The 23,652-nt window shown below is 41.1% G+C and overlaps 1 long non-coding RNA gene across 2 annotated transcripts; it reads right to left on the bottom strand.

Moving 5' to 3' along the window:
• Positions 1-10,408: 10,408 nt before the first annotated feature.
• On the bottom strand, positions 10,409-21,789 carry LOC134474056 (uncharacterized). Of its 2 annotated transcripts, none has more exons than XR_010044638.1 (5): positions 21,641-21,789; positions 20,987-21,048; positions 14,205-14,361; positions 13,415-13,498; positions 10,409-11,115 (listed from the first exon to the last, which is right to left on the bottom strand). It is a non-coding gene; the product is annotated as an uncharacterized LOC134474056 (long non-coding RNA). The 2 variants fall into 2 exon arrangements; XR_010044637.1 differs by lacking the exon at positions 10,409-11,115 and adding an exon at positions 12,434-13,229.
• Between the last annotated feature and the right edge of the window lie 1,863 nt (positions 21,790-23,652).

Below are 23,652 nucleotides of genomic sequence, written 5' to 3'. Positions count from 1 at the left end.
CTCTACCCTCTACGGGGCGCTAACTTGGCGCCTGCGCAGAGGCGTTGGGCAGGGGGCCAAAGCCCGCGAGACGGGGAAGAGGCGGGGCGCGTGGGGGCGGAGCGAGGGGCGGAGCACGTGGGCGGGGCGCGGGAGGGGGCGGGGCGCGGGAGGGGGCGGGGCGCGCACTTACCCCTGAGGGCTCAGAAGGCGCGCTGCACACCTGCTGCTGGTTGGTGCAGTGCCAGACTGCGACTCACGTCCCCGGAGGTGTCTCCTTGGGCTACAGAATTCCTTGAGTTTACTGCGGAAGGTCATGTAGGTTTATTTGAATGACTAATAGAGTATTTGTTTCTTCCACTAGACGTCTTGATTCCGGCATTCTTGTCAACAGTAGTTTTTTTGAATTATCTGCCATAAGTTTACCAGTGTTGCAAATCTTTTCAAAAAGCCGTATCTTAGTTTCATTTATTTTCTCTTTCTAGTTCATTGATCTTTGCTCTTTATTACTCACGCGGTGTTTGATTTCTTTTTCTTTTCTTGGTTGCTTAGAGATTATTGATGGAGGACCTTTGACTTAAATTTATCCACTTAAAGCTATTAGTTGACCTCCTATCATTGCTTTGGCTGCATTCTACTGCTTTTGATATGATGAACACTTTCAGTCAGCTAAGACAGTTTTTAACTTCTCGATTTTTTTCTTCCACTCATTCGTTTGAGGTGTGTTAATTTCCACTTATTTCAAGGCCTTTCTGCTTCTCTAGATATTCTCATCTGAATCTGTTGCACACAAAGAAGGTACTCTTAACATTTCCATCCTGTGAAATGTATTAAGATTCATTTTGCAGCCCAGATATTCCTTACCTGGTGAATACTCCATGTACATTTTAAATAGAGGATGCCTTCTGCAATCCAGAGGTTATATAACTGTCAGTTCTATAAAGATCAGTTTACACCATCTCCATTCTTTCTGGAGTGAAATGAAACTTCAATGTTGTTTTGTGTTTCTTTAATGGCCAGACATATTGAACATTTTTTCTTGTATTTATTGTCCATTTGTATTTCTTCTTCTGACAAGTGACTGTCCATTTCGGTTGCCTGTTTTGTAAATTGTGTCTTTTATTTTGGGGATTCTAATTGTTTTGAATTCTTCATGCACTCCAGATATTATTCCTCTACCCAAGGAACAGCTAGCAATTTTTTTTTCCTATTTTCTGGATTATCACTTCACTCCATGGGTTGTTTTCTTTGCTCTGCAGAAACTTTCCAACTTAATGTCATCTCGTGTGCAATTCTGGTTTTGTTCAGAAAATCCTTGTTTTGTGCTTTCAAGAGTTTTATTTATTTTATCTTCTAACAGATTAAATGTTTTAATATTTAGATCTTTGATCCATTTTCACTTTAGTTTAGTACATGTTTAGAGATATGGTCCAGATCAGTGACAGCAAAACTTTTAGAGACTTAATTCCCAAATTGCAATCTGAAACCCACTTATTTATGGCAAAGTGCCAATACTACACTTAAACTTGAATGTTCAGCTGCTGGGGCAACGCTGGGGTGACTTGGCTTGTGTCTCAACAGAAAGGGCTCTGTGTGCTCACTGTGACATGTGTACCATAGGTTCACCTCTCCTGGTCTAGATTCAATCTTCTGCATGTGGATAGCCAATTTTCCCAAAGTCACTTGTTCAGAGGCCCTCTTATCTACAGTGTAAGCTTTTGGTCCCTTTGTCAAAGATCAGGTAGTGCTTGGAGTTGTTTCTCCATCATCTGTTCTTCTCCATTGATCCATACACATATGGATCACATATGTGAGGGTTTTTTTTTTTTTTGCCAATATCATGCTGTTTCTTGTAGTTTGGAATTATGATTCCTCCTGCCTGCTCTTGTTACCCAGGATTGTTTTTATTATTCTAGGTCTTTTCCAGTTCCATGTGAATTTTAGGATTGTTTGGTTCTGTGAGGAGTGCTATTGGTATTTTGATTGGGATTGTGTTAAATCTTTGTATCAGTTTTGAAAGTGTGGCCATTTTAACTATATAGTTACATCTGAATGCCAGAATCATGGAATGAATTATGTGACCAGAATCATGGAAATAGTCAATTTTATAATCTGAGGCACCACTGTATTAGTTCTGTTTATCCAGAAACGGGGACATTTTTTAATGTCTGCTTCAATTTTCTTTTGTAGAACACTGTATTTTTCACTGTAGAGTTCTTTCACTTCCTTGGTAGGTTAATTTCTAGGTATTTAACTTTTATTAATGCTATTGTGGAAAGATATTGTTTCCCTAACTTTTTTCTCAGTGATTTTATCATTGTATACAGGAACACTACTGATTTTCCGTGTTGGCTTTGTATCTTGCTATGGTGCTGAATTTGGTTATTCAAGGAGTTTTTTGGGTCTTCTATGTAGAGGATCATATCATATGCAAATAATATTTTGACTTCTTCGTTTCCTATACTTATCCCTTTTATTTCTTTTGCTTGCCTGATTGCTCTGATGACGTATGGGAGAATGTATTAACAGTAGTAGTGATAGCAGACATCCTTGTCTTGTTCCCGAAATAATTTTGTTATTTTTTGTTTTTTGAGACAGGGTCTCACTCTGTAGTCTAGATCAGTCTTGAATTTACTGTTTAGCCCATGCAAGCATTAACCTTGCAGCAGTCGTGCTGCTTCAGCCTCCCAAGTGCAGGAATTTTAGATTATTCTTGATTTCACAGGGAAAACTTTCAGCTTCTCCCCACTTAACATGATGTTGGCTATTGATTTGTCATAAATGTCTTTTATCAGATTGAAATAAGGTCCTTCTATTTTCAGGTCTGTATTTTAAGGTCTTGTATTTTCAGGTTTTTTTTTAAAAATCATGAATGGATGTTGGATTTTGTTAGTTTTTGGGGGGCAACAATTGAGATAATCATCTGGTTTTTGTCCTTGCCTTTGGTTATGTGAAATACTACATTGATCGATTTGTATATGATGAACAACCCCTGCATCCCAGGGATGGATGAATCCTTGGTCATGATGTATAATCTTTTCAATGATTTGTTGCATCCTATCTTAGTTACTTCACTTGTCACTGAGACACAATACCTGACACCTCTGACTTTAAGGACGAAAAGTTTATTTGGGCTCCCCAGCCCCTTGGGCTCATAGTTTGTAGCTTCAAGAAAGGGCAGCACTGCAGAGGTGCGTGGCAGAGGAGAAACAGCTCCTGCCATGGCAGCAGGAAGTGGAAGAATGATCTAGGGAGGAAGCAGGAGGCACTCTCCCAGGCCGTGGCCCCAGTTACTCACCTTCTCCAGCCACACTGATGAGTATCAACCCTCAAGATCCAATCACTTCCCAAGAGCCACGAAGCTTTAGGGGGGGAGATTTAGACATAACCCATAACACACCCTTTTACCAGGATCTTGTTGGGAATTTTTGCATCAGTATTTATTAAGGAGATTCGCCTGTTGCTCTCTTTTTTGGTTGGGTTCTTTCATGGTTTTGGAATCAGGGCATTGATAGCTTCCCAAAATGACTTTGTTCCCTTTTGATTTCATTAGAGTTCAAGGAATAATGGTGTTAGATCTTCCCTAAAGTTCTTGTAGAAATCAAGAGCGAACCCATCAGAACCTGGGTTTTACTTAGTAGTAGTCTCTTTTCTTTCTTTCTTTTTTTTTGTACTGGGGATCAAACTCACAACCTTGTGCTTTCCAGGCAGGTGCTTTGCCACTGTGCTGTATCCCAGCCAGTAGTAATTTTTTTTTAGATTACTGCTTCAGTATCATTACCTGATGTGGGATTATTTAGGTTTCTTACGCTTTCTTGCTTCAGCTTTGGACATTCATATATATCTAGGAATCTATTTCCTCTGAATTTTCCACTTTACTAGAGTACAGGTTCTCATAGTTGATAATAACCTGAATTTCAGCAGACTTTTTCATTTCTAATTGCATTGATTTGGGTCTTTTCTTTCCTTCAAAAAAGGCTTTTTAAAACACTTACCAAAACAACAACAGAGCTTACCAAAGTATTAATAATGGTACTGTAACTCATCTCAATGTGCCTTACTTTTTACTTGGAGTTTAGAAAATAGAAACATTAGCATTTCTGTATGCCTTCGGCAATACAATATTTTTGTTAAAATGATTTTAACTTGTCATGAATGTTATGTGTTTTTGTCAAAACCTTAGAACTACATATTTCTCTCATTCAATATATGAAAACATCTACTATTTAAGTAAATGGGCAATGTCAGTCTCCATTACCCACTCATTATCTTCATTATCAAACCAAATTATCAGCTGAAGTAGACTCTTTTCAACTCATATGAACATGTTAAAATGTATTGGATGTGTCAGGCTGTGAATGTAGTTTAGCAGCAGAACACTTGCCTAGTGTGGCACTGGGTTAATATTTATATTTATGAGCATCTCAGATTTGAACTCATAAGTTTTCCACCTTTAGTTATTCTTACTAATACTGTCTAGATAGACATCAGTCTCCTAGCTGGAGGACCAGGAACTCCTGACTCACATCTTCAAAAAAGGTCCTTTTTTTTTTCTGTGTATATTTGCTAAATTACTTATTTCCCCATTGGATCAACATTACCTAAGCAGCTATACTTGTAATCTTACTGGTTGATCACAGTTTTATCCCACATTTTATTCTTCTTTTGACTGTGTAGCCACCTCATGATTTTGCTCTATAAAAGTTCCTTTGAGAACTAGGCTCATCAGGTCCCTTCCTGTGTTGCTTAGGAGGTGTCTTTCCCTCAATAAAATTTCCTACTGTTAACCTCCATTGGTCCTTAGAATTCATTTTTTGATTGTGGGAAAAATGAACTTGACATATTAGATATCTAGCAGGTTGAGAATTACATTTATTTCCTCCATAATTACTTTATGTTGAGACTTCTTTGGGTTAAGAGATAATCCTTATTTGCATTCAAAATGTAAATACAAATCACAGGAAAACCAGACACCTCTGGCCCCTCAGGCACAAGTGGATGCTTCTACTATCACAGCCTGAGGCAGCCCTCCCTAGCCCTTTGGATCCTGAGAGTGAGCCTTCTAAGCCAGCTGTACCTGAAGCCTCTACTGGGTTATATCCATCCTTCGCTGATTTTGTTCAAGCCCTCAAGGACAGTATCCGTTATGAGAAGTAAATGGCCAATATGGGACTATCCATGTCCATGTGTCCTTTTCTCTGTGACTTCAAACAGGTCAAACAAGATCTGGGAGAGCTTTCAGATGACCATAATAAGTACATTGAGGTCTTCAGGGGACTTACTCAGACTTATGCACTGAACTGGAAAGATGCAAATCAAACATTGACCTCTAATGAGAGACAAGCAGCACTAAAAGCTGCTATTACATTTACAGATGACTATTATATTGTTCATTTTAGAAGGCTGGAAGATACATAGCCAGGGGAACATCTGGTTCCTAATGTGTTGGGAGCCGCAGCCCCGAGCCCGGTCGCCTCACTTGGCGGACGTGAGGCCTGTAGTAAAGAGTGAGGCCTGAGGTAGATTACCCCTCCCATCGAATATGTTAGTTTCCTGCTTACCACGTAAACAACCCGCTCAACAATATAGTCTGCCTGGCAACTGATGATGTTAGCCAATCAGCTTGCCTTGCTTACTTTAACATGATTGGACACTGTACCCGTATATATACCGGTGCCACCCCTGGGCGGAAGTAGAAGCCAGATAGAAGCCCGGAAGTAGAAGCCCAAAAGGAGCCGCGGAGAGCGGACCGGTAGAGGCTTTGGGGCAGACTGAAGCACAAAAGGAGCCGCGGGGAGCGGACCAGAGGAGGCTTCAGCTGGGAGAACCCAGGGCAGGCTGTACGGAGAAGGAAAATAAAAAGAAAAGGTTGTCCACTACCAGACTTTGTCGTGTGTCCTTCCTGCCGGCCGGGAGCGGACATCGACACTAATGGAGGCCAAGAGTCCCTATACAAGATCCTACTGGCCTATCAACTAGACGGGAGACTGGATTATGAAATATCTTCAGACAGGTATTCTCAAAGGTCTGAGAAGCACTAGAGCTAAGCCCTTTAATTATTTTAAATAGTCAACTATTCATCAGGATAAAGATGAGAACCCCTCTGCCTTTTTAGATCATTTAAAAGAGACATTGATGAAATATATATCCCTGACTCCGGCTCCTGATTTGATAGAAGGACAGATTATTCTTAAAGACAAGCTTATTATTCAGTCAGCCTGAGATATAGAAAAAGCTACAAAAGATGGTTTTTGTTCAGATAGGTACTTGATACTTTAGTGAGAATTGCCTCCTCAGTTTTTATAATCAAGACCAAGTGGAGAAAACAAAGAGACCAAGAGAAAACGGCTGCCTTGATGTGGCCTCAAAAAGAATAGACCCGAGTCTGATTCTCAGTGATCCCAGAAAAGCAGGACAATTAAACTCACCTGCTATCACTGTGGAACGCCAGGCCACTTTAGGAAGGACTCGGATAAGAACTGTTCTGCCAAGAGGCCCTCTGAGACATGCCCTGATTGCAAACGTGACCACTGGAAGTCAGACTGGAGGTCCCAGGGTCAGACTTATCTTACCAGTTGGTCCAGCAAGACTGAAGGGCCCACGGACAGTCTCCACACTCTCCCTTGGGCTGCACTTTCGTCTTCAGGGAGAATCCCCAGTTATCGTGACTACAGAGGGGCCAGAAGCCAGCCTACTGCTACACTGGCATGGTCTCTCAGCCCGCCCTCCTTTTCAGCTCTGGCCTCCCTTCCAGCCATCATACTTCAGGGAAAGGAGTCATCAGAGAGGAGGCAACTTGTTATTTCTCACACCCCGTAGGCTGTAACTGGGATGGTTTCTCTTCCCTCATTCCTTTTTAATTCCCTCCTTCCCTCATTTCCTTCCTAGGGAGAGAGCTTGTTTGAATATCGTAACATACACACACTCGGGTCAAGTATTCTGTCTGCCTGCCTTGTGGTGACGGAAATACATCCTGAAGTATGTGTAACTACAGGTAAAATAGGTAGAGAGAGCATTAAGAGTTGCCCCGGTCCAAATAAAAAATCCTATTATTTTTCCTCATCAGTGACAATATCTTTTTTTTTGTCTTTTTCGTTTTTATCGGTACCAAGGATCGAACTCACAACCGCCTGCTTGCAAGGCAGGTGCTTATGCTGCTGAGCTAAATCCCCAGCCCTGGAATTACAGGCTTTTGTCACCTTTGGATAGCAGGCTATGGTGAAATCACACAACCCCTCTATCAGCCTATAAAGGCAGCTAACCATACTTTAACCTGGAAACCTAATTCCCAAACTTCATTCCAGGGCACTCCTAAATGTCCCAACACTGAGCCTACCAGCAAGACTCTAACCATTGCAAGCTGTATGTTGATAAAAAGCAGGGCATGGTCTTGGGAGTACTTACACAGGATCAAGGACCTGATCAATAACCTGGAGGGTATCTAAGTCATGAATTAGACACTGTAGCAAAGGGATGTTCTGCAGGCCTTAGAGTTGTGGCTGCCATAGCTCTCCTGTACTGGAAGAATCCACGCTGATTTAGGCAAAGATCTCACTGGATATATACTCACAATGGGTCAGGACTTATTTATTCCAAAGGGAGTCTATGGCTATTAGGTAACCGACTTCTTAAATACCAGGATCTACTGTTAGAAGGACCAGCCATTCAAATAAAGACATATTCATCCTTAAACCCTGCCACCTTTCTACCAGAGGAGAAGAAATTCAAGCTGACAGACGTGACTGCAAACAGGCAATTCTCCTTATGTATGCAGCCAGAGAAGGCATGTTAGTGGCAGCCCTTCCTGACCCTGACTTGACCCTTTTCTGTAATAACAGCTCCTTCATGGAAAATGAGACAAGAAAGGCAGGGTAAGCAGTAGAGACTCCACATCAGACACTTGAAAGTTCCTCACTTGCCCCTGAGACTAGTTCCCAGCTAGCAGAACTCAGATCTAAAAAGGCCTTTCCAAGTCAGTGAAGGACAGAAAGTCAATATTTATACTGATAATGATTGTATGTGGTTAACTTCAACTGTAGGACAACTTAATAGAAAGGCCCTCTTATGTTAGAAACAAAGAAATCACTCCTATTCTCAGTGGCTTAACTCTGCTAACTACATGGGATGGATTCCCCTTTCATAAAGCGACCAGACCCCATGCCAAGAACCAGAACACACACTGCAAGGTCGACGTGAGGGGTTTTAATCAAAGGAAGCAGAAGTGGCACTTAATCCAGCAGACCAGGGAAAGGTGCCCAGGGTAGGGCTGAGCAGGGTTTTTATCGACAGTTAAACGGGGGTAGCTACTTGTTTTGGTTATGGGCTGAGAGCTGTGGTGGCTCTTGTACTTTCTATGTAATGTGTCTTTCTCTGGAGGGGTTGGCAGCGGGGCTCTGTTACAGAGGGTATTTCCTTGTTCTTGTGGTTAAGCTCTTGTAATGTGGAAATGGATGTTTTGTTCCTGTATTTGGGCTTTTTCAATAGCGGGGAGGCTGGTCTCTGTTGGCCAGATCTCTCACCTTGAACAGTGTATACAGACCATAACTTTACAGATTGAAGATTGATCTGAACAGACTAGTTTAATCAGCTTGGAATTAGATAGGAAGCCCCTAGTGGCACTCATTAGCCCAGTGGAATCAATTTGCGGCCCTGGCCACCTCCTGAGTAGATAGAGTGATGCATGCTGGGATTTGCGAGGCTCCAAGGCAGGAATGTCAAAAATGCTGACAACGTTTAATAAGATTCATTATGACGCCCATTCTGGTTGACTATCATCTTCTTATGAAGTCCTGTAATGTCTCCAATGTTTTGGTTTTATTCTTTACTGTTTTGTTCAATTTTATTATAACTGATGATATAGGCAATTCTTTTTAAGATAGCAAGAGGCAGTATGGTAACCATTGTTGATCACCTTGTATTTTGTTTTTACATTATGTATTAAGTCCATCCTTTTGATTTGACTCTATTCTGCTATGTCGCATTTGGTTTTACTCTCTTCAGAAAAAAGTAGCAAGAACTGTGGGAGTAATAAAACCCAAAATGTGTAAATGTCATTGTACAAAAGAGAGGAAAAGAAAGTGCTCTAAAGGATATAACTGCATGTATATTTAAGTGTATAAGATAGATAACCATATTACTGAGTTTTGTTGGCTCATTGAACAGAACTCTTTGCAGTCTGTTTGAAAATCCACTTTATATGCTTTAATTTTGTAACTTGAACAACGATTTCTAAGATGACAATATGTAATCTATTAACTAGTGATTTCGTTTATTTTTCTGAAATTCTTTATAACTTGTACCCTTTTTGTTTTTTTTTTTCTTTTTCTCCTTAAATAAAATTAAAAAAAAATGCTGACAACGTGTAAACTTACCCTGTCTACTACATCAGTGATCTAGAAGTGTGTTTCACTAGTATGATCATTTGGCTTCTATCTTTATCCTTTCCTGAGGATGTCGTGCAACACATCGAAGAAACTTACTAACTATACTCAACAATGAAGTCAAGTAAAATTAATGAACTAAGCTGTGCTCCAAAATTGGATGGCATTAGACATTCTAATACAAGGGGAAACTTGTGTGAAGACATGAATGTTGTGTGTATATTCCTAATCCTTCTGCTAGCTACAGCTGTTCAAGAATTTTTTTATTTTGTTTTGTTTCTTTTTGTTTCGTTTTATGAGACAGGGTCTTGCTATGTGTAGTTCAGAATGGCCTTAAACTGACAGTGGTCCTCCTGTCTCAGCCTCCTAAGTGCTGGGATTACAGACATTCTACCATGCCTGGCTATTCAAATATTCAAAAACAGGTTAATGCCATGTCAAATTCTGATATTTCATGAACTTTTTCCCTGCCTTTATTATGGAAGGCTATTACTGGCTTTTCCTGGTGAAAACTTTTGTTGGTTGTATTCATAATAGTTTTGCTGATCTTATTATCTGGCTAATGGATACTTAACTATGTCTTTGGCCTTGTCTCCTCCAGGATTAAAACTATAAACCTACCCAAGATAAGAACACCTGGCATCTATCAAAGGACTTTAGATAGACTCTTGGTGGAGTATCCCTTTTACTTGACTTCATTGTTGAGTATAGTCAGTAAGTTCGTCTATGTGTTGCATGACTATCCCTCTTCAGCCAGAAGTAGCCAGAATGGTCATCATTCCTTGGTCTCTCATAGCAGTGAGGGATACTTCTGCAGAGAGGGGAATATTATAGACAGTTAAGTTGGGTAGAAATAATTTAGGCAGACAGGGTAATGAGTTCATGAAATGCAAAGTCAAGCCAGTGCTTAAAAATACATGTATTTAATTAAAACACATTTATACTTCTAGTTTGCATTAAGAAAAAGTTTTAAATTTTTATGCTATAGAAGACAATTCTGTTTTTGTTGTTAATTTTCATGACAGAATATGAAAATACCCAAGTGCCAATATATTCCCAGATGCTAGATAAGTCCAGGAGCTGGAGTGCAGGAACTAAAGTTCAGTAAGTTTTATTCTCTTTGTTAATTTCCCCAGGATTCATATTTGTGTGGTTGCCTGCCTATTTGTCTATATTCATAATAACTAGTAAAAGAATTTTTAAAACCTAGTTAAGCAGAAAGGAGACCATGCTGAGCTGGTGAAAAGGAAAGGGCAGCTGGGAGAACTGTGTGTGACTCGTGCCAGCCGAGGATGAGAGCAGGGGTGCCGGAGGAGTTGCCCAGAGAAACGGGAGGCGGCCAGATCCCTCAGCGCCAGGCAGGGCAAAGGGAAGAGGGTGCCCACACTCGGCCTGCACAGAGGCTGAGGTCACCCCTGGAGCCCTGCATCAGTTTCCACAGTCTGGGTGGCTCAGGACAACAGAATTATTTTCTGAGTCAGGGTGCTGGCACCATCGTGCTCACTTTGAAAGTTCCGAGGGAGACTTTGTCCTTGTCTCCTTTCAGCTTCTGGTGGCTCCCAGCAATCTTTGGTCAATGCGGTCTCGTCTCAAGGCTTACATAGTCTTCTATCTCTGTGTATCCTCCTCTTTTAAGTTTACTAGTTATTGGATTTAGGGCCACTCCAATTCAGTCTGACCTTGTCTTACCTCATGTCATCTCCAAAAGCCCTTTTTCCAAATAAAGTTCCATGGTGAGGTCTCCAATGGCCACGGCCTTGGGGAGGAACCAGGGGAGTGTTCAGCCCATTAGAAAACCACTTAAGAGAGAATGTCCCTGATTGGAGGCTCAGTGAGTCTGGAAGCATAGCTTGCCTCACGAATATGTGACTATCACGGAAGGAACCACTCAGGAAAGCGAGGAGAGGTCACAATAAAGAGACAGAGAGTGCTCAAGGGAAATGGCTTCCTGTGTATGACCAGCTTTATGCTGTTCCATGGCTGAGAAAACCAGGATTCCAAATTTCGGACAACAAAAGTTCTTTTTGGATACCTGCCCCCAAAATCTGCCTATGAAATATCACATGCAGAATGTGTTCCATCAGCCCTTCAGGGTGCCTGACATACGCTCGGAGCTTTATCAGCACAGTCCCTTCCTCACAGGTGTGTCACAGGTCCCCTGGTGGTGCACAAACTTCCATCCTACACTGGTCAGCACTCCCCATGAGGAAGCCACGGCCGCACTAAGATCACCTGTGCTGCTTCCTTCCTCGGCTGCTTCTCTGCTGGGCCTTCTCACCACAGGCTGACCTCAGAATAAAGGAAAATGTGAGTTGCCCAAGGAAGCCCTAGAAACTGGAAACTGTCACTCCTGGTTCTCAGGAAACCCTGAGAGTCGCTGCACCATAGTTTCTGGACTTTGAGATTCTGGTGTATAATAAAAGTGAAAAAATCTCACATGCCCATACTATTCTTAACTTCTTATCTCAGAACTGAAATTGCCGGGCATTTAATTAGATGTAAAACTCCCCATCAGGAGTACAGTCACAAAACATTCCTGATTGATAAGAAATTTTGACACAGCCCGCTAAGCTATGAAGTTATTGTCCGTGTGTACAGAACTTTCCCTGGACTGGTCTATCCATCCTCCCACTCTCCACCCTGCTCTGCTTCTGAGCCATCTCCTGAATCATCCACTTGGCTTTCTAGCGCTGTTACCACACTCCAAGCCTTCACTTCCTCTAAAAATATTTACCCTCTCCTGACTCTCCTCCTCCCTGTGAAGTAAACATTTAAGTCTTACTGGTTTTGTTCGAACCTCCTATCTCGTGGCTCTCATGCACGTGGAAACTTTTTTTTTTTTCTGTTAATCTGATGGATGTTGCTTTGTTTTAACAAACACAGTCTCTAAACCCTCAGAGAGAAACTTTGAACTTGCCTGTACTTATTCAGCCTTATAAAATCCTGTGGCCTCTGGGCACTGCTGTCTGAGTGATCATAAGCCAGGTGCTCTGGCTCCCTGTTCATCTCAGGACTTGTATACATGCTCATACCTGGATTATATCAGTCAAGGTACTCCAAAGAAACAAAGCAGCAAGACACACAGGATTTATTTTAAGAGCTTGGCTCGCATGGCCTTGGGGGCTGAAGGGCAGGTCTACAGGCTGGAAACTCAGGCAGGAGTTCATGCTCAGTCTGCAGTCAGATCTTTCCTGTTGCTCTTTTGGCCTGTCAACGGATTGAGCAAGGACCGCCACACTGTGGAAGGTAATCTCCTTTACCTAAAGTAAACTGATTGTAATGTAGATGGTAACCACATCAAATTATTTTCTCAACAATGCCTAGGTTAGCTTTTGATTAAATAAGTGGACATTATAGCCTAACAAATTGATGCATAAAACTAATTATCCCTTGGATCTCTCTTCTGTTCCATTTTCTGGTCAGAGCATACCTATCCCTCACAGTGGTGCTTCAGCCTTCCTCATCCAGGTCTAAGTAGCCTCCAGAAGAATACCTTTGAGGTCTCCTCTCCTCTCTCCCCCAGATGTGGTGTCCTCCTGGCTATAAGTAAGCTCCTACTTGTAACATAGGCTAACATCATGCAATTTTGTGGTAACTTGTCTACCTGACTGCATTATCAGCAAGATCAGAAAAGTCGCAGATTGTACTTAGTTCACCATTAAGCCCCATTAGGCTGCACAGGATTTGTCATAAAACACTCAGTATTTTCTTATCCAATGCTGCTTCTTGTCCAAGTCTGCTTTTATGGTGGAAGTAGCAGAATTAGAGATGATAAACGCCGTATCTTGATTACACTGGGAGAGCTGGATGGCAGCTCGCGACTCCTGATCTAAATTTAGGGTCATTTCCTCTTGGCTGCTGCTCTTTGTTCTGGAAGGAAAACAGCTTCCAGATTGAGGGTTATTTTTTAGAAGTGTATGTGTGTGTATGTGTAGCTCTTTTGTATCAGACAGAGAGAGACAGAGAGATAGAGACAGAGAGAGAGGCTCTTAGCTGTAATAGAGTTCTGCCTTTATTAAAGCATGCTCACGATAGCAAGACATCTCGGCACATACCTGTAAAGGCAGGTTCTGGAAGGTTGAAGCAGAAGAATCACAAGTTCGAGCCCAGCGTTGGCAACTTAGTCACTTAATAAGTTCCTGCCTCAAAAAATAACAAGGCTTGAGGATGTAATTGAGTGCAAAGACACTGTTTAATCAAAGTACAAAAACAAAAACAAAGACTATGCCCATGATGAGTGTAACAGAAAGCTCAGGTTATCAGAAAGTGGCATCCAGCTGGCCTGAAGGAAACCTGGCCAGGCACCAGGTGCTCGTCTTCCCCCCACCCTCTTTCACTCTGCCGCTCCAGCTCTGCCTGGCTCTTGAGTGTGGGGCTGCTGCTTAGTGTAAGAGGGACTTGTTCATGCTTTGTCTTCTCAAGTTTTCAGCATCTCTTTCTGCTCCCCCAACTGATTCTCTCTTCCGATTTTCTTTATCTGATTTCTTAACCAAGGTAGTCTAGTTGGCTTCTTTCAGCACTACCCTCTCTGTTTAGGTGGCATTTCCTAGGTTACCCCATAAACTGACTATATTGATTTTATTTATTGATCTTTTGAGACAGGGTCTCATTATGTAATTTAGGGTGGCCTCAAACTTGTGGCAATCCTCCTGCCTCAGTTCCTGAGTTGCTGGTATTATAAATGTGTGCCATCACATCTGGCTATCACTGGCTATTTTTAACAGCAATTGGCTGTGATGGAGGTCAGGGAGATCACAGGAAAAAGAACATATCCTCCACCGAGACTGGGGAAGCTACTGTTTTTCATTTCTCATGATAGAGAATGAGGCAGGTAACACCACTGACCTGTGCAGTGTGGCATGAAAAGATAACCATAATTATAATTGTCTGTTGTAGTCTGTTTTCTCTTGCACAGAGGTTTGTTTAGCTCATGGTTCTGGAGGCTAGAGCATCCAAGAGCGTGGTGCCGACATCTCACGAGTGCTCCTTGCTGCGTCAGAACCTGGCAGAGAGCATCACATGGTGAGACAGAGCAAATGTGCTAGCTCGAGTCTCTCTTCTCTTCTTATAAAGCTGCTAATGCCCTCATGACTGGCCCCATTAATTCTAATTACCTCCTGGAGGCCTCTCCTCCAAACACTATAAGCATATGAAGTTTGGTACCATATTAAGTTTCTAATGCATGAGCTTTTTGAAGGGTATAGTCACACCTTAACATAGTCCAAAATATTATTTTATGGCAAGATGTAGTAGTATGTAAAAAAGTCCCAATTTCTGGTGTAGGGTGGCTATCGATTTTCCTTTTGATGTTAAGGAGCTGAGGGCAAACCATGCTAGAGATGGTACGAAGAAAATGGAAAAACTAGAAAATGATAAGAAACATAATAGCCTATGCTCTAATCATAGCATAATTCGACTTGAACAATGACAAGTGAATGTAAGTGAAGCTAGATCTCAAAAGTGATTTCTACACAGGCAACTACGTTTCCTTTTTCTTTTCTTTCTTTTTAAAAAGATTTTAATGTAATCTGGTAGAGTAGAAGAAAATAACTCAATGTTCTGAAAATAAATTTCCCTGAGGAGGCCATTAAAGCAGCCCTCTTGTTTCCTGTCATACTGTGAATCAGTTACAAGGACAAACTCTATTTGTTTGGGTACATTAATTTTGCTCAATGGCCTTTCTATAAAATGAGCATCAAATTGATGGGACTGGACCTCAGTAAAGAAGAAGTTCCAATTTTCTTTGGATGGATTGTTCTGGACGTGCAGTGGAAAATTATTATTAATAGCAATTCGTGTTTACTATCGAGTGAGCATGAGAGAAAGATGGAGTTTAGAAACGCAGCTGTATCCAACTAAGCGCTGAGTTCCAGTGGGACAAATTAGCGAGCAATGACCCGATTTTTGTCTGCTGCTTGGCCGGTCCATTTGGGGCATAGTCAGCATTTGGGGCCACAGGCTTTCTTTCACTATGTCTTGATTCAGGGAAACAAGACAGATTTGAACGTGATCAAGTCATGGGGTAATCTTCTGCAGCAATCATGTTGGTACTGATGAGTTGGATGTGCTCATGTGTTTATTCCAATCTTTCCACTGCATTGTGGTGAAGGGCTGAATAGATATACCCTCTGTCCTCATGGAGTTTATAGTCTGTGATGAAATTTGGCTCCTACACTTTCCTGATTTGGACACAGCCTTTAAGATCAAAACCAAAAACAGAGGGAAACCTGCTATTTCCCTTTGCAGGATAAAGAGTTGAGAGCAAAGCATATCGTTGAGGGGGTACAAAGGATGAAATAGAGGTAAAATAACTGCATCTTCATGAGGTTCAATCAGAACTCGGGGAGCCCTGAGAACAGTGCAGGAGGGAGAGTTGCTACCATCCTCATTTCTCACACATGTATCTGACTTTGTTACTTGCATTCCATGTGTTAAACTCATTTCTGAGTCCATTTCTTTCTCTTCTGTGGAAATAAACGAAGACCCACCAAGCAAGACCAGGCAAAGACTGTTCATTCAGAGCTGCTACGGCAAGGGGGTCAGCCACCATCACTGATGTTTGGCAGGGACTTACAGGTAGGTGCAGGAGGAGAAAGGCTTCAGGTTGGAGAAAGGAAAGACTTCAGGTGAGCCCTGATTGGAGACCGTGGGCCTGAGGAAGCTGGAGGTGGCAAACTAGAAGGAGGGCATTCGTTGTGATTGGTGTAGGAATGTAACTGGCTTTTTCTGATTGGTGCTGAGTTTGAAGTATGAACAAAAATGAAAGAAACTGTCAGTTATTAATCAAGTGCTGGATGTTTTCTAAAGAATGATTCTTTGCCTTCTGAGGTTGCTTACTAGAGATAATGGACTGGTTACTATACTTGGGGATCAGAGTTCCATTGCTTATATGGTTTGGCTATTACCTATATGTCCAGTTAGCCTTTGAGCTTATTTTACTTAGATTGCTTCATCCAATTTTAACTTTAAAATTATCCACCATATACACATGTGTAAATAGGAATAAATTTTGCAAACTTCATGCTATGTCTCTCCCACCACCAATTTTATCGAATAATGCATGTGGCTGAAATAAAGTTTTAAAAATAGAGATGAGCAAAAAGGCAGACAATTTCATAAAATCCCATCAGCCATGCTCCTGCTGAAAAATTACTATTTTTTTCTATGCATATATATCACTTAACAATATGGACATTTACAGCTTTCATCATTAGTTGGTGTATGTTGTTCTCGTTCCATGTTTGTAGTGATGGGAAACATTTCTTATTCAACATTTAACTTTCAAAACTCACATTTTGTTGGCCATAATGATTATTATGGCTCACAATGGTTACTAATGCCTTGGATTACACAAAATCACCTTTTTTATATGTCAAAAATGATCAAATAATGGGCAATTTCCTGCAACTAAACCTGGTAGATGGACAGATAGGTGGAAGGATGGGCAGATGAATTATCATACCTATAACTATGGTCAGTTTTAATATAACTGATGATTTAAGGAACAAAGTTCTGAGTAAATGTGTTATTGCTTCTTGGTAGTAAGGGACACGATTCTGACTTCTCCTAATTTAGTTATTTCACCTATTTGTTTATGACCACTATTTAGCCAGTTACCAAATGGTTGCATCCATCCTTTTCATCTGTAAGTGCACTCAACTTCTTTATAAAAATGCAATCTCCTTGTCATGAGAAGATGAATCATTTTCATTTTTCAATTATTTCACCTTTAGTTTAGGACTTTGGTTAATGGTTTTGCAAGACATTGATTAGAGAAGCCTTTTTATTTCCTGATTAAATGCATATGTGATATTTTCTCTCTAGCTATCTTTTATTTGTATCTAGTAATTGTGGATCTAAACATATGACTACTGTGATCTGTCACATACTATATTATGTGAATTTTTCATGATGCAGAATAGATTTTTTTTTAAAGAAAAGCATTTCAGAAGATTGTCATTAGTCAGACTAAGGGTTTGGAATTAAATCTTGATAAATTGTTTTCAATAAAACACTATAACCACAAATCACTCCTGCCAACTCCTGTTCAATATTCCTTCTATGATAATATTTGTGTATTATATCCAAATTGAGGACTTGCCACACAAATTATCTTTAAGGCAATTGACTTGTGGCTTGGTTTTTAAAGACAACATTTGGTAATGTGAATAGGAGTACAGAGTTAGCCATCCCAGGTCCTTTTGTTTCATCTCAAGTGTGTTAACTTCTTTTTTTATTTTTTATTGGTACCGGGTATAGAACTCACGACCACCTACTTGCAAGGCAGGTGCTTATGTCGCTGAGCTAAATCCCCAGCCCCGAGTGTGTTATCTTCTTGTTGGAGCTTCAGTAACTTGCTCTGTAAAATGGGGATGATATTTCCTTGAGGAAGAAAGTCCCTCATTGTTTCATTCAGGCACTGCTATTGGTGATACAACTCCATGCACAGAACATTCCTGTTGCTTTTGAGGCTGGGTGACAGTGGGACAAGAGGCAGGCTAGCTTTGTTGACTAAACATATGGGCCACTTCCAGATACTTGCATGTTGTGGTTGGAAGCCAAAGTATCTGGGTTCAAGTATAGAATAATTTGATTTTTGGAGACTCTGTATATCTCCCTCTCAAATATCTTCCGAGGAATATGTAAATACAGTCATGTGTTAAAAGACAGAGGTAAGTTTTGAGAAACACACTGTTAGGAAGTTAGCCATTGTGTAAACATTGTAATGTGTGTGTTACGGTTTGTGCCTGGATGTCCCCCAGAGCCTCATGTGGTCACAGGAAGCAGGCTTTTTAGAGGCAGCTGAACCTAGAGTTTGTAATTGGCTCACTGTCTAGTGCTGAGGATGCGAGTGCTACACCACCGGAGGGTGTAGGCTAGGTGTGTAGGTGTGTAGCAGACTATACTGTCTAGGTTTCTGTAAATATGCTGTCTTAGTTACTTTTCTCTCACTGCTCAGACAAAATACCCAGCACCCAAAGGTAAAGGGCGAAAGGTTTACTTATCCCACAGTTTGTGGGGGTTTCAGGTCATAATCAGCTGGCTCCAAGACAAGGTGGTGTGGCAAAGGGGCAACCATTCATGGTGGTAGAAAACAGCAAAAGCAACTACAGCAAAAGAGAGGAGCAAGCCCCCCTTTGGAGCCGCCCAGGCTCTCAGGCCATGATGACTGAATAAATCAAGATTAAATCAAGCACAACAGAAAGGAAAGTGGTCAGCAGACGAGAAGATGTGAGATGTGTGAGGCTTCTGCCAGGCTTCTGTTTGATGATAAACTCTTTTGTTAAAAAGTAGGAGTCTACTCAAAAATAATGATTAAAAAGTATAGTATGGCAAACACATAAACCAGTAACGCTAGTTGTTAATGACCATTACCGAGAATCATGTACCAAACATGGTGGTATGCACCGTGATTTATATGACTACTGGTACAGTAGGTGGTTTACACTAGCATCAACACAAACATGTGAGTCATGTATCCTAAATGATGTCATGATGACTACAGTGTCACTAGGTCACAGGAGTTTTTCAGCTGCATTATAACCTTATGGGACATCATACATGTGGTCTCATTGACCAGACACCATTATGTGGTTAGTGACTGTGATGGATTTTGCCTCAGTTACTGTTCAGAATTGTGAGGCAGTTACACCTGTGCACAGTTTACATCCATTACTTTAATTAAATGAGATCATCAAAAACATTATCTCATAAGTACTCTTATATGTAATTTGCCATTGAAAGTCCTTTTTTTTTAAACTCAGCTTTGCTTGAGGAAAACAATGGGTAAAGTAATGTGTTTCTTAGTTAAAGGTTTATGCTTTCCCAAAGAAGTCTTGGAATTCTTCCCTGCAACTGGCTGGACAATTCATCCATACTATCCACATGACCTCGCTCTCCATCCTGTCTAGGACTGTTATCTGGGAAGCATTTGAAAAACATCACGCTTGCCTGGCATGGTCTCGCATGCCTCTAATCTCAGCATTCAGGAGGTTGAGACAGGAGGATGGCCACAAGTTTGAGGCCAACCTGGGCTAAATAGTGCTTTTAAGGCCAGGCTGAACCACATAGCAAGACCCTGTCCCAACAAACAAAGAAACAAGTAAATGCTTAAAAGTTCCCAGCTGATTCTGTGGGGCTGCCAAGTCTGCAAAGCAAAGCCCCAAGAAATGCTTTTCTAACCCAGCACCTGCCGTTCTGCCAGGTAAGCACTACGGTGCTCAGGGTGGGCGACAGTGGTTTACCCCGCTGCCCTCCTTTTGCTGGGAGGAGGCAGCCACATCCCAGCTGAGAGCTGGGCAGGTAGACAGAGGATCCGCCTCTGTCCCTATGAAATGGCACTGCCTGCATTTAATGTTTTACAGTTGTAATAAAATTGCTTTCATAATTAAAGCTTTTGCAGATTACAGAGTGCTTTCAAGTACACCATCTCCTTGAAATAAATTTACTCTCTAAGTTCAGATACAAAGAAACATATTCTCATCATAGGAATCTTAGAAAGCTTGGAAAAGCTGGAATGAAACATTAGACAACTCCCAAATTCTATCACCCAAAGACATTTTTTTGATATTTTATTGTTTTCATTATTTAGAGAATACATTGTTAGTTTCTGTAATCAAATCCATGTAAAAAGACCTTACACTATCTAACACAGTGTGTTATCTCTGCACAAATGGAAAATTAAGTTTAATATTTCTAGACTGATACTGTTAATTTCTGTATAATTGCAGGTATTTCATAAATTTCTTTTCAGTTGCTTTTAACGAATTTGTTATAATTTTTGCCATATAATGAAAGTTTTTACTGTCCCTCCATCTCTCACCCGCCTCAACCTCTCCTTCCTCCCACTAAGTTACGTTTTTGAGAGACAGATGTGGTCAGTGGTCTTTATATACAAGCTCTCCCTGTCTGGCTTTCCTTTTCTGTGTGCACGAGTTTAAGAAAATTTCCTTCTCTCACATGTATTCCTAGAATCTATGCAATTTCTTTTGAGTTTATACTCTCCCATCCATCCCCAAAGTTAAGTTGCAATGTTTCTTGAGCATAATTTTAATAGCTGTGTACTATCATATCAAATACATGTATTACAATTTGCTTAATTATATGCTGTCAGATACACAGGGTGTTTCCAGTATTTTGCAGTTGTAAATTCTGCAGTGAATATCTTTGCACACCCAGCCCTTTCTCTTCAGCTTTGTCAATGTCCGTAGATAAATCCACTAGGAGAGCATTTGTGGGTCATGCTTATGATTCTTGGGCTATGCCACTACCTACCTGCTTTATAGTAACAGAGAAAGGAGCATGGGTTTCGGGGATTGGGAAAAGTATATTCAAAAACCAGACTTGGCTGTGTGACTTTGGATAGTCACTTGCCCTCTCTGATTCTTGTATTTTGTATTTCTGGTATAAGCTAATAAAGCCTATTTCATAATGTTCATAATGAAAGGTATTTTGTAGGGTCCCAGAACAGGACTGAGGAAAAGGTGTTCCTTGTACTTCCTTTAAATCAACAATTTTTGGTCTGTAAAAAGATATAATTGAGGATTGTCCTATATATTCATTGTCTTAGTTACTTTCTCGTCACTGAGAGCCTCAACATAAAAGAAGAAAGGTTTGTTTGGACTCACAGTGTGCAGAGGTTCCAGTTCATAGGCAGCCGGCTCCAAGGCAGGAAGCACGGCACAGGGGCCTGGTGGAGGAAAGGTGAGGAGAGGTGATCAGAGCAGGAGGGTGGAGACTGGAGAGGCAGGGACCGTGAGGAGGGGCCGGGGAGGGATAGCCCCTTCCAGCCACGCCCCGGGACCTCTGACCTCAGATTTAGGTGTAAACTCGTTGGTGGATTGATTCAAGGATGTGCGTCACACCTGCGCGATGCAACCTCCTCCCTACAGCTCCGCCTGTGAGCGGCAAGGCTTGGGGGGACCGCTAGGTATAAACCATAGCTGTGACATGTTTTTCTGTGTGCGTACTTTAAGTGTCCAGCTTGGTAGTGTTTGTTTTTTACATCAGTATGAACCAAAACACCACAAGTCAAATCTAGAGGTAGAACATCACCCCGGATTTCCGTATGTCCCTTCGCTCTCAGTAAGCATCCCTTCCCCAGATAGAACTGCTGACTTCTGGCATCTGGATTCATTTTTTCTTCTTTAAACTGTTTAAAGGAAGCAAAGCATGTGTATTCTTGTATCCGTGCTGTCTTTAGCTCAATAATTATTAATAGTTTTTCCTTTTATAATGAGTCCCATTCCAATGTATGAATATCCCCACATTAATCTACCTACCTGTGGGCTTTTGAGTGTTCCTAGCTTGCAGTTGTCACAGATACTTCTGTACACACATCTCCAGTGGACACGGGGCTCTCATTTCTCTTGCGTCTACATCTGGGAATGAAAGTGCTGGGTGATGGCCAGGGGGCATAGTTAGCTCTTCTGGATATTTCTGTCTTCCGGAAGTCAGCCATCCAAATGCATGCAGAACTGTGCTAAACCAATTGGTTAAGTGTTCCTTATTCACGATGACACCACAATTAACTATCACAGGCTCTGTTGGCTAAACTGGGTGATATGTTCAGACCAGAGGAGCAAACAAGCCTGAAATAAAGACGTTCAGCATTTAAAACTTCCTTAAGGACAAGCATGTTTGTACACTAAAGAAAAAAAAATGGTCATAGGCAAGCAACCATGGATATCCACCATAGCTACTTTCTAATGGCTTAAACTCAGGTCAGTAACTTAATCTCATTGAGGATTTTTCCATCAGAGCAATAGAGACAGTAACACTTCCTTTAAAGGTTGGAGTCAGTATTAAATAAAACAACATGCAATGTGATGGACATATAGTACGTGTCAAATAAATGCAAACACACTTTCTTTATATTATTCTTACTTCCCTGGTGCTCAGCATTTGTGAAGGTTTCATCAAAAATTGTTTAAATGACAGGCCAGTTGAGAAGAACAAAGGGGAGAGGCAGAGAATGGATTTCATGTTGTGATATAAGTATGTGTAATTTACAAGTTATATGACATAGGGAAATTGTGGTTTATTATTTTGGGATGCAAAAGAGAATGTGGAAATCTGACTCAGTTAGAGGGAGATATATTGCAGTTAGCCAAATTGTGTTGCTTCACAAATACATGAAAAAATATGATCATGTGGAGGATATTGGATACCAAATGGGCTTTAGTTTTAACTGTTTGTTTTAATAGCTCATGAAAATATGTGAGTGGTGGTGCTTTTTATGACTGTAATGAATTTTACGAATATGAGACTTCATTGCTGCTTTCTAGTACTGAATCTTTTTAGTGGAGAGACAGGAGACTTAGTATGCTGGTGTCTTCTTGTGCACACTGATGGCCAATTCTTCCTTCTGTTGCTATTCTTGCTTTTCTAAAAATTGCAGGCTGTGAGTGTGGGTAGAAGGGGTGATAATTCTAGGCATTGGTGCTGGGGAAATTGGTGTCATCCCTCATGATCTTCGGAATTTGCCTTCCTAGGGTTGGTTTTCATTTAAGTACAAACATTTTTCTTTTCTGTATTGCATATGATGGCTTCTTTGGGTTATACACTTTAAAAACGTAAGTACGTAAGACTCTTTGATTTCTATGTTAGAAATTCAGTTTAACCTTGTAATCACAAAAAAATGGATTGGTTCACACAACAGAAAATGCTAGATAACATTAGCTTCAGCACGGCTGAATCTAGGAGCTCAAATGTTGTCAAAAGGTAGGTATACATGTCTCCGGTCTTTGCTCACTTCCCTTTATCATGGCTCCCTTCTAGATAGACTGATCCCTAGAGGTGACAAGCTACCTGCCAGCATTTTTTCTTCCTAGCAAACTCAAAAGGAGGGAAAAAAAGACTCCCTTTCAAGTACTTCTGGAAAGAGTACAGTGGTACCTTGGTTCATGAACTTCATTCTCTCCAGAATTCTGGTTGCAAACTGAGTCAGACAAAAACCAAGTCAAACTCAATGGCTAGGTTCAGTATTGACCTTAATGGGGAAATTTGATTTGATTCTTGTCCAGTTTGGCTTGGGAAGGGTAGGGACAGGGTTGATGTTTTGTCAGAGTGCACCATGGAGTTGGTATCAGATTGGGCAGAGCTGGGCTATACCTCTCAATTATATTGAAGAAATAGGAAGTGGCAGATGAATTACCGTACTGCTTCTTCATTTCATTCCTCTTCAGCTTCATTTATCCCTACCTCTTTGTCTCACCAAAGTTCCAAGAAGTGGGTGGGTGAGAGTTGATCCTAGTTGGGGGTGATGAGGGTGATAGATTTGCAGAGGTGGTGA

Source organism: Cavia porcellus, unplaced genomic scaffold (assembly GCF_034190915.1).
Source record: "Cavia porcellus strain 051 isolate PalLab524CR breed Dunkin Hartley unplaced genomic scaffold, mCavPor4.1 scaffold_30, whole genome shotgun sequence".
NCBI classification, from domain to species: Eukaryota; Metazoa; Chordata; class Mammalia; order Rodentia; family Caviidae; genus Cavia; species Cavia porcellus.
The sequence above is the reverse complement of the archived record's forward strand: the minus strand, read 5'-3'. Positions and strand labels throughout refer to the sequence as shown.